The 12,333-nt window shown below is 40.6% G+C and overlaps 1 protein-coding gene across 1 annotated transcript in view; it reads right to left on the bottom strand.

Moving 5' to 3' along the window:
- NRIP1 (nuclear receptor interacting protein 1) overlaps nt 1-3,216 on the bottom strand; it is a 106,939-nt gene extending 103,723 nt beyond the window's left edge. Inside the window, exon 1 of the mRNA XM_051779587.1 lies at nt 3,042-3,216. The gene's annotated coding sequence lies outside the window, so the exon portion shown is untranslated. The remainder of the gene's footprint in view (nt 1-3,041) is intronic.
- Nucleotides 3,217-12,333: the final 9,117 nt, after the last annotated feature.

The raw sequence follows: 12,333 nt of genomic DNA, 5'->3' as shown, positions 1-12,333 counted from the left end.
AACCTGCTCTGTTGCAGTTTGAAGCCATTCCCCCTTGTCCTGTCACCACATGCTCTTGTAAACAGGAATATTTACAATATTTATGTAAATAGAGGAAAGGTTTCAGACTGGCACTATGAAGCACTCTACCAATTCCCTCTTGGAACACCTCGGCACTGTTGTATACCCTAAACAAAAAACCACAGCTAGCAGAACACTATTTCTCTTTTGGTCCTCTAGGAGTTTACATGAATATCTCCTATTAACACTAATCAGAGTTAAGGGCAGAAATCCCCCGTGGACAGCCATGTTGTCTGGGGATATGTCCATAATTAATATGTTCTAAGAGTCTAATTTTGAAACAAAGTAATCAGGCTTAAGATGAGTTATATTAAGACTAATAAACCTCTGACTGCATATTTGCCTATATATATATATATATATATATATATACACACACACACACACACACACTGGATCCAATGTCAGACCAATGTATAATTTACAAGAAAATTTCTGATGAAACAAGCTCTATCTTAGCTGTGTTTGGGAGCATGAAACACGAATACACAAGAAGAGAAAAAACACAGTGGGGTTTGTTTTCTATTCGTTTTTTACTCTTCTTTACAGCACATTGCTATTATAAATGTTAATGCTCATCATTGTTCTTTTTCACATCATAGTGCCCAGGCTCAGCAAAGCTAACATAATCCTAACACTTCTGATGTTACAAACTAAAATTAACCATGCAGCACCATGGGAATATTTGTAATATGAAAGATGTGGAACAGGGACTTTGTGACAAGTACATGGAGGAGAGAGGAGGAAGCTAGATGGCTTGAACATGAGTGGTTTTGCAAGTAAGAGATGCTGTAATGGGACAAGAAATACAAAATAAAATTATGCCAACAGAATTTGGTTTCAGTATTATTTAGGATTTCTGTCACTGAAAGAGACATTTTCAAGTCTGTGGCTGCTGATGCTCCAGCACAATTGATGCCCGAGTCATACATAATGTATTATACAACACAGTATATTAACTCAGCTTCAAAGTGTTAATATGTCATGAAACTTAATTCAGATATCACAGATTATGCAAAGGAGATAGAGATGTGGAGACACACTCCTGTTTCTCAGAGGTGTCAAGCCAGACAGCTTTGTGTCCCCCAGTCCAGGAGGACATAGCAGCAGCTCTCTCTAAACCTCTTTCACAGAGTGAAGGCTGGATGTCTTTTCACCCCAGTATTTTTTGGCAAATAAATCCCCTACTGAGGGCAAAACTGCATTTAAAAAAAGCAGAAGCCTTTGAATACAAAACAATAGCCCAGGTTTTGCAGTGCCACAGCTACAGATATATTTTATACTGCAGATGTGAAAATTATGTAATACAAGCACAGAAGACTTTATCATTTTCTTTATCTACAATAAAACAAAGCCTTAGCTTTTGTGCTGTGTGGGTGAAGAATCCAGCTATACTCTCTGAATGTCTGTGAATAGATGGCAGCAATGGAGACCAACTGTTTCCTTGATCAGCAGCTGGAATAAAGATAGCAAACCTTTGGCCCCATGAGCTCAGTTGGGAATGGAGTTGCATGGAGACTTATCTAGTGTCTCTGTCAGCTGAGAATGAATCCCACAACAATCCACAGTACTTAAAATGGAGGTAGAGACCTTCTCCCATTTCCACACACGCTGTTTTTGCGAGTCTCTCACTCACTGCTCTCTCCCTAAGCAATTCCATGCTTCATATAAGCTGCTACTAAAGGAGAGCATAAACAACATCTCCCAAAATTACACTGGAAGCAACAGAGAGAATGCATCCACAGGAGCTTTTGCTCATTGTATGAAGTTTTCCAAATACCCTGACACAGGTAGATCCTGACACTACCACATCATTCTTTTACGAAATTGGTCCCTGACGCTTTTAAAACCAGGTTGGAAGAAATATGTCTTATTGTCTTGGCATGTAAATTCATCTGGAGAAAAGGGAAAACAGAGGACAATTTTCTGCCTATATAGATAAAATAGGTAGATAATATTAAGCACTGAAATATTAAAATACTATGGACACATATTAAATATTTAATATTAAGTGCCCACTAGCATCTGTAATTTTATTGGGTGTTTAACCTTGGGTAAATCAGCCAAGGCTTTTATAGAATGTAATTAGAAAATGCTCTTATGAAAACAAAAAACTACAAAAAAACCCCTAAACAACAACAACAAAAGAAAAAACCAAACCAACCAACCAAAACCAAAACCCCACCAAAACAAAACAAAACAAAAAAACCCAACCAAACAAGCACAAAACCATCCTAACTCCTGCAACTTTGAGGAATCTACTTTTAGTAAATGAACTTGGTGGGTTTAAGCCTTCATGATTATCTAGGTTATGGCTTTCTTTGTATTGTTTGTATTAAACCGAGAGGAAAAAGAGATGCTTTCATTATTCAGACTTAATGAACACACTCACAAGAACAGACTCAATTTAAACTAGCTAGACAATCTAGTGTATTTGGAGACAAAGAAAAATAAACTAGTAAAACAGATGAAGTCCAAGATTCCCTGGAAGAAAAACCAGCTAGCAGGACTGATCACAGCCCTGTACACTAATTGAGGCTGGACATGTCCCTTCTCAGTGATCACTTTGGGGAGGAAGGGAAGAAGCAAAACAGCACAAGAAGGTGCTGTCTACATGAGAGAGTCCCCACACATAGCAAAGAAATCTTGCTATCATCTAAAAATACTGAGAAGTAACAAGGAGTTGTTGTATTCTGTATGCTTTCACAATCTACTAAAAAGGTTCCTTCTGCAAGATCAACATGTGATGCTACCAATCCTTCAAAATAACATTTCCTTGAACAAACTCTGAAGAAAACACCATTCATGGCAGCTGACAGACAATTTGGGAGCCTGTTAAGCCATCCTGTGACAAATACACGCCACCCATGTAGAGTTAAACATTTTTTTAAATGACAAAACACTAAAATGCACCACCAGATTTCACCCTCAGCTTTTCCCTCAGCTACTTCTAGGGCCACCCACATGCAGCCTGCACTCACCAACTTGACTTTTGTCCTGTTACTTGGTGGCAGGAGCTCCAGGTTCTGCTCATCTCCCCTTGGCTAAGTTAGAGCATCCTGATCTCTCTGAGGTGCTCCTCACGAGGGCTCACTTCCTACTTTCTCCTCTAATAGCAATCTTGCTCCAAAGCTTCTGCCAAATATGGCTGTGAAGGCTTAGTTTTCCCATCCCCTGTTTTCTGCAATTAAACTTAGGATATAATAGAAGAGTTAGGATATATAATTAAGGCTTAGGTTGTAATAAAAGGGACGCTCTTTTGTATAAATTCTCTGCCTTACTGTGGCTGCTTTAAATTTGTATTTCTATCATTCTCTAATTAGTATCTATTCTGTCTTTAGGCTGGCTTTTCCTGTTTATGAGGCTGTGGTAAAACATGATAAATCATTTAACCTAGAAAAAGTGATCATACCAACAGCTAACAAATGCTACAATTATCAGTTTGCTCTCAATATTACCTAGAGAATAAACATGACAACAATTCTAACAGAAAGTAGGTATGACAAAGGGGTTACAGGAATGATTTAAAGTCTTCTTCCCACATAGACAGCACAACTTCTGGGGACTTACGGTAAATAAAACTATCTCTGTGAAGATAATTAGTTCAGGTGTGGCAGCAGGCTGAGGAGTCTAGAAAGTGGTTCATCTGGAATCACTTCAGGGATTCACCCACTACCAAACAATATGAACATATTTTCCCCATCTCTCATCCTTGTTTCAGCAAGCATTTCTAACATCCAGGGAAAGCAAAAGCACAGCAACCAACATAGCAGGCTCACCAGGACCAAGAGCAGTATCTTAAAATATATACAAAAGGCAGAAGAGTGTGGTAATGAGGAAAACATAGGAGTCATTTCCATCCAGTTCCTCTAGCCCATCCATTTCTCCACATCCCTTCCCTCATTGCTTTGTCACAGCTCTCCAGGTTCTGCAGTCTCTGTTCTGGTTTACCCTATGGAGTGCTTGGTTACATCTGCCTGTTGACATGTTGCTATGTCCTTGCACTCGGACCACAAAACCAGGGAAAACCTCGGTTTGTTCCTCCAGGATCAGAAACTGCAAAAGGAAGCAATGTTACAAAACAAATCACCCATCAACTTTAAAACGGGGCACTGTAAAACACTAATTCCTTCTTCACCCTTTGTTTCAGTCCCACAACACTGTCGTGCTCAGCACACTCTTCAAAGTAAAGAGAATTACTGCCAAACACAGAGACTCTTTTTCCATATAAAAAGCACACTTTTTTCAAAATCTGTCCTCTTCTGCACTAAGGTGTGTGAAGCTAACTACATCCTAAAATGGGCTTTAGCTTCCAAATACCCAAACATGGTGTATATACCTCCCACTTTATGATAAGTCAAACTATACATTAAGCACTACTCAGTAAAATCAGTCACAATAGAGCTCTGACAGCTGTTCAAAATAGATCACACAACAAATCACCATTGACTTCATCTTTAGGAGATGGCTCTCAGTTCTCTGAGGCTGGTCCATGCCTCTTTGCCTATTATGCATCTTTGATCCTGCACCCCAGCTTCTGCCAGCAAATCCACTTCGAAGTTACACCTAACATTCCAAGTCCTGAGCAGCTTTAGTCTGTATTAATTAAGAAAGAAAAAAAAAAAGAAGAAAAAAAAAAGAAAAAAAAAGGTATCTATGTACCTTAGGGTGACATTCACCCTGATCCCACTGACAGCTTTCCTTATGGCTTTGAAATGTATTACCTTCTGCAAGAATAGGAACTTCATGGCGACCTTCAAAAGGAAGCTTCTACCTTCAACACAGGACCTGCAGTTGCTTTAGTGGCAGATCAAGGTCTCCACGTGGTACAGAACAGCAATTACCCCGTGAATATAACAAATATGCCAGAAAGCATGTAGGAAGAAAAGTATATGCAAAGACAGAAACAGCTAGTCAAAACTCATCCCAGAAACTCTTTTCTGAGCAGCAGTTCCTGGGAGCGGGGAGGAGGAGAGAATGAAAACAAGTCTGGCTGCACATCTTGCAGCTGCTGAAGTCTGAAGACACTTATACCAAACACAGTAATTTACTCAAAGGGGCCGAGTTCTTCACTTTGTACAATGACTGGATGCACGAGGAATGGAAAATTCCTGCTAAGAATTCCTTCTCCTGGGTCAACTGGACCTAAAAGCGTTTAAGAGAAATTGGATGCCTGCTCTAAGGAAAGCCATTAGTGAAAAAGCACTGCCAAAATGTAGACTTAGGAGAGCTTCGACTCCATTTACAGTTGCTAGACCAGAGCGCTGGACACGAACTGCTTTGCAAACCTACTAGAAGAAGAATCGCCCCTTTAGCTACGAACAGACCCTAAACCACCACAAAGTCAACAAAACAGATGCCAAAAATTTCCCAGAACTTCTCATTTTTCAGAAGAGGGGATGATTGAGGTCAGGTTAAACCTAAGCATGTCTTCCATTCATTCAATATAAACACACTTACCTGTCAGATTTCTGTCTGTCTGAGCCACAGTACCAGTCACGAGTTTACACCTCACAGTACATGTCTGTGCAGTAAGGACAGGTGGATTACTATGGCAGCCTTTTTCCTCTGTCCATCATCCTTTCCAAAACACAGGAAATGGCTGTCAGGTCAGTTCTGAAAGTTGGTTAATAATTACGCAGACTAATTCCTAGCCTTTCATCTTAATAATTATCATTTCAAAAGTATTTTATTAATCAGTCTTGTTACAGGTAGGGACCATCGTAAGCTTTGGATTTTTTTTTTAATACTTTTACAGTCTTTTTCATTATTAAATCACCATTGAGGTTTCCAGAGCTGCTGTTATATAGCTTGTAATAGCTTGACACCCTCCACCCCCCTTTCAATTTCAATTCACTATCTAGGTGAATCACTATCTAAAATTATCAGTATACTCTCCAGATATCACTATCTAGAATAATCAGGCTTTTAATGCTTAGCAGATACAGTAATAACGTACCTAAGTTTTAACTTTCGTGATTGGGTTCCTCTGGGACAGAGTAGAAGGAAGATTGATGTATTATTAATATTATAAATAATTAAAATTAATGAAATGCACCAAAAGTGGAAAGTGTGAACCAAAGGAAGAACTAGCACACCAGTCTTAATGTAAACTATTGGCTCTGTGTCTACACGATACAAGTCTGTACTCCTTTACATCCTTGCAAAACATGCATAAAACCTTGTTAGAACAAAATGATATAATTTCCCACTCATTTTCCACACATGGAAGTATCTACAGAAGGTGCAAGGCAGGGGAGAGAGTGGTCAGTCAGTCGTGTTTTAATTTATAGCTATTTTTGCCTAAGCCCTGAATGGCCTGCCAATTATGAATAGTACCAGCTGGGCTGTCAGGAGAGCAGGCTAAGAAGGACACACAGAAAAAGAAAATTATCATAATGTAAAAATAAAGAACAGGAGAAAGGTTTGGAGCAGGCGAGACCTGATGGGGAGCCCGGCTTTGGTTTTAAAATGCCTTACTACAGTCCTATCTTCCCCAACCAGCCCAAATAAAAGAATTATTATGATCATCATCATCATCATCATCATCATCATCTGGACACAGGCCTATAACACATCCTTGACTTCTCAGGGCATAATCCAGATACCTACTATGTATAAAAATTGAGACTTCTCTGTGCTTAAATAAGCAGCAAAAGTAAGAACTGCATATGATGATGAGCAGAAGAATCTTCTGAAGGGTCTTCCTTTCATTGCTCAAACAACTTATAAAAACTCACTAGTTTCTTTTTTTAACACAATCCTTTTACATGAGTTTTGCACGAAAAGTAAAAAAAAAAATTAAGATTTTCAGTAACATGACAGCTCTTCTGTTTTAAGCTCTATCCCCAGTCTCTGTCACAGGAAAAATATAAAAAACAATTCCTCTAAACAAAACCTGATGAATGCCTATCAACAGAGTCATGTCTTGAGCATCTATTGAGGGAACAAAGAATAAACACAGGCATTAAAAGACAAAGATTTTATTCCTTTGCTACTAGGATATCAGTGCTGGAGCATGCTGGTGTATATATAGAAATGTGTCATTTGGCAAAGCAGTAGTTTTGGAAGCTGATCTGCTTTTCATGACTGCTCTTCTCTGTGAAAAAATTAAGAGATTTACTCCATACTTTATTGTAATCTGCTTATTTGTGGATGCAGATCAGTTTAAAAAGAAGAAGTATATTTATACTCATGCACTTCACTGTATATCAGCATCATACAGACAAATTCTACAATATCCTCCCTTCTGCTCTTTTCCATAGCCTTGTAGGAGAGACAAGGCAGACAAGTCAGTATGAAAAGCCAGCAGGCCATAACTCCTCTCCTACAGACAAGCGACAATTAATCACATTCACCAGCTAGGCAGGTAGCTCTTGTCCTTTAACGCTGAAGGAAACATAAAGCTCCTTTCTCTGAGCACTGATTGTCCAGTTGATATTGGAGCTCTCAGAAGCAGCTACTGAGCTGCCGAGATACTTAAAAGCAAGGTAAACCAAAACCTAAATGTGTCAGTCTTCTGCTATTTTATTATTCCTTGTTTTTCAAGAGAGCAATGAAAGAACAACCAGCTGCTGGAGTGGCATATTTATCACCATTTTTCACTGCAAGTTTGTAAGTTGCTCCTCTTGTACCAGGGGTTCAAGGTCCTTGGGGCTCGTTCAGGCTCTGACCACAGCACCCCTGCTCGAGGGGGAGCCACTCATGTCTGTGGGAATGCAGCACCAGGGATGAAGAGACATCACCCTCCCTTGGAATAAGAAGGAAGAGAACAACCCACAGCCCTATCTAATATGTCTACTGTGGGACTAAGAAGGAAAGGATTACTGCTTTTTTTTTTGGTTTCGCTCTCAAGCAACTAACCTTTCTGTTTTAGCTTCCTCCATGTAAGCGTAACTCATTGATTAATTCTGACAATTACATAACGCTTTTGAAGTGCAAAGAGAGACCAAAGAGCATATCCAAAATCTGGGACAGCCATAACTCATCTGTTTCCTATGGTTCCCTAGCATAAGTTTTATTTCCAAGTGAGTCAGTCACATTTCAGTGAGTGTAACGGAGTTATTTTTGTAACCCTTCCAAAACCCCCTTGACTAAGACCTGATGATATACTGACCCCTTGGAGGGGGAAGGGATGACAGATATAATTTCATGAGGCTGCACAGAAATGTTAAGATTATCTGTGGAATCTCTCCTTCAGTCAGCTAGCAGAAATCAAGCACTCAGAAACCCACCTCTTTGGGAAAAAAAAAAAAAAAAAAGAGGGTCTTATTTTATCTGTTGAAGATTATTTAACCCAGAATTGCTGAATAAAAAACTTTTCATGTTGCAACTTGATCCCCAAGTTGAGGGAGCCCCTTGTTGGCTTCGCTAACTCAAATGTAATCTCAGTGAAACAAGAAAACTGCAGGAAGGACACGTGAAATGAGAAATCTCGTTTGTTGCAGAAGTACCCTCATCTCACTTTCACGCAGGCTCCCACCTCCTGTCGACCCAAAAGCTGACAAAATGAACATTTCAAGCATGTAAGCCGAAGTGTAGGCAGAAATTGGTGATGATCAGGGCATGTCAATAATGTCACACAGCTGGAACTCTGCCCAGTACATGGTGAACAGCTGTTCTCCCAGTGACTAATCACACAGGAGGAGGCAGATCATAAAATTCTCTGTTTTCAGAGAGGAGGGCACTGCTTCTCCTGATGCCACCTCTTGTAATTAGTTTCTCCTCTCTTTTTCCAGATTCACGTTGTAACAGTCTAACCACCATGTGTGCAGCAACATCTCAAACCTGTAAGTGTGAACTTCAAGCGTGCCAGTGTTTCACCTTCAACAAATTGTCTGACAGCAGTGCTGCACCCCAGATGTGGAGGGATTCAGTGATCAGTGAATTAACTTCAGAAGTTTTGGGGAAAAAAAAGCAATTTATAAGAGTAAAATATTCTTACTACTGTTCAATTACAGATAGAATACAGAGATGTTGTTGAGTTCTAATAAATCCAACTCAAAGTTCAGCACTTTGTCTGTTGAAATAATCACTTCAGTAAAGGACTTAAAAAAGCCTAGAGTGAAAGAAGTGGTAGATACATTAGAAACCAAGCCACAAGGTACATCAGTTTGGATGTTCCTCACCTGTGTACCACAAGTACTGTGAGGGAAAAAAAGGTGAAAAATTGCAGAATAAAATGCAGGAAATTGTTTTCATTTCATTATAAAAACTGAGTTTGCCCATCTAAACACAATATTATTTGCCAGATGCTTAAAGATAATAGCAGGCAGGATAACATCCAGAAAGCAAAAGAGAATATAGCTTTCATCATCTCAAAAGTGTTTGAAAGCCCAGCCCATGCTAGGACAAAATGGTTGGTGTTTGCCTCTAACCATTACAGTCATCCTATTTTTGAGGATCACAGTGATAAACAATTCCCTGAAGTATACTGTAATTCTGCAGCACTGATGAGCCCAATATCAATGCCTGTGTTAAGGGCAAGTTCAAAGACTCTTCAATGTTTGCTTGATAAGCTTCTCAGAGAGGTCATTAACTAGGACAGTTCGTGTACTGCACTCTTCATGAAAATTTTCTGCATTTTTGTTTTTCTCATCACGATCCCCATTTTAGGGAACCTTCCCCAGCTACCTTGGAACATGTAAAGGTAAAGGCACACATGTAGCAGTAGTCAGTACTCACATACTGTAGCCTGTATGTCTAAAGCATGTTTGTGGGTAAGGACTGTCAGCGTACATGAGACCAGGAAGAGTTTTAAGTGGCTGAAGACAGGAATGCAGTGGAAAACATTTGCGAGGCTTAGGTCCAGTAAGAAACTTATTCCAGGAAATGCTTAGGGTAGCTCCTGGTCATACTCATCTCCAGTATTCAAGCACTAGGAGTAAACAAAACAAACGAGATGAGAGCCTGGGCGGTACCTCATCCTCCGGAGTTAAATGCTGCTGTTTAAATCTCTAAAATCATGGCTGTTTTGGTGGTGGTGTATTGGGCCTGCACATGGCAGGGTAGTGAAGGTGACCAGTCTCAGAGCCACGGATGCAATGCTGCACAGAACACTCATCAGGACAGCTCTAATTGTCACAGTCAGCTGGAGTTAACTGTTCTTCAGCCAACTCCTTCCATCAAGCAATCCAGAGTCTGAAAGAGTTCCAGAGGAGCCACTCACTGATACAGGAATGCTGCTCTACCACACTAGCATTTTTCACTTAATGGAGAAGCAAGATGGGAGCAGCTTTTCTGTTGTGACCTCCACCCTCTTCAGTTGCCACCATCAGTGAACTATTGCCAAAAACCTACTCCAGCAAAAAGTTTCCACTGCATCCGTGCGTGTGTCTGCTGGTTAGACAACACTTGTCCCTCTAGCCCTGAGCAAGACAGGCCTGCCCAAGTCCATCATGCAGACATAGCTCCACAGGACCGAATTAATGGCAGCTTTGCAGTGGATCAGCTGCTGTCTAATGCAAGGCCCAAAGGCTCCAGCAAACATCTTTAAGCAGCTCTGAGACCCGGAAGCAACCAGAGTTGCCCGAGGTCATCACAAGCATTGGACACAGACTGTTCATCGTGACACATCTCAGAGAGTACCCGGGTGTCTCTGAAGGGTTGTTGGCTGCTCCCCAGCCCTGTAGAGCAGAGAGAGCAGCGTGATCCAGAGGTGCCATGAGTCAGAACCACCAGGAGTAGCAGCTACCTGAGCGTGTGCTCTAAACAGAGAAGACAAAAATTAAACCCTGAAAATTTTCAGTGCCAGTTTTTCAGTTTTATAGCAGAAATTAATTCAGGCAGGATTAATTCAAGCTGACAAAACCAGCAGGATAGCATTAAGGAGATATGAAAAAAAAGAAGGAGAAACCCCAGCCCTTCCAGCCACAGCTGGCAGGCAGCTCCCTCCTCCCCAGCAGTGGAGGGGTGAGAGAGGGGCTGTGGAGGTGGGAGAAGCCATGTCAGCACTGAAAGGGCCTCCTGCCACTGCCTGTACCTTGATGTAGAAATTTCAGCTTTAGGAGTCCTGTCAGGACACACACACAGAGCTTCAGTCCCAGAGGAAGGACCTGATATAACTCTCCTTCTTTTGTTCTTCGACAGCTGCTTTCAGGCTGCGTGCTCCTTCCCCAAGTCTAACTTCTGAGCAACCACAGGGAGCAAATATAGGAGATCTCACATACAAATATTTTTCATCTCAGAAGATCTCGCTTGGGTAATGTCATCAAGTGGCTTATGTTTTGGCATGAAAGCTTTACCCTCCTAACACTTGAGCACAGATGTATAGGTAGGTGCCCAACTGCAGCTGGGGAGATATGTGGGGGGAAGAAATATTCAGACATATACATATGGGGGAAGAAATTATTTATTGTGAGGGTGGTGAGGCACTGGAACAGGCTTCCCAGAGAAGCTGTCCATGCCCTGTCCCTGGAAGTGTTTAAGGCCAGGCTGGATGGGGCCCTGAGCAACCTGGTCTAGTGGAAGGTGTCCCTGCCCATGGGACTCAGCTTCTGAAAAGGGTCATCATCTTCTGTATGCATAGGCTTTTTGTTTTTTGTTTTGTTTTAAACTGATCTTTGCAGTGCCATCTCCACTTTAAAAAACCTGCTCAAGTGTATAAACAACCTACAGGTACTCTGGGCAATCTGTTTAGCTTAGCTGATCATTAGGTACTCTGCGAGTTTAGGTTACATGTAGATAGTCATTGTTGATATAAAACATAGTGATGTCATTCTCTCTCATTTATTCAAATATCCCCAGTTCTGTGAACCTCAGATGTTCCCTTACAGAAAGAGAAATGAAAACAAAGGGGGAAGAGGAGGGGAAAGGAAAACCATCATATATACACACTTCTCTTTAGACTTCCCAACAGATGATCCTCAGAGAGGGGCTGACCAAGCCTGAATACTGGAACAACCAAGCGTTTATACATATGTATTTATTTATAATTATAGATCTCTACAAGTCATTAGAAAATATTGATCCAAAGGAACCAGACATCTGCCCAGGAAGGCAGCATTTTGGCCACGTTTTCAGCTGTGGAATATCATTTAATTCACAAAATTTCAACTGTATGTATATTTTGAGGTTTCAAATGGAATACTACATTTCCCATTTCTAGAGTGATATCAACGACAAAACTTTAACATTTTGAAAAAAATACGTAGTCAAAACTGAAACACAGCAAATCAACTTCCCTGAATTTTACTGGTGGGTGGAAGAGAAGGATCAAGAGGGGACACAGCCTTGATTTTTACTTTTTCCCTAGCCTTTCAGCTAATGCTATAA

Source organism: Manacus candei, unplaced genomic scaffold, assembly GCF_025592945.1.
Source record: "Manacus candei isolate 608988 ecotype Guabito, Panama unplaced genomic scaffold, ASM2559294v1 h1tg000014l, whole genome shotgun sequence".
NCBI lineage: Eukaryota > Metazoa > Chordata > Aves > Passeriformes > Pipridae > Manacus > Manacus candei.
Note: the sequence above shows the minus strand (reverse complement) of the source record. Positions and strands in the feature narration are given on the sequence as shown.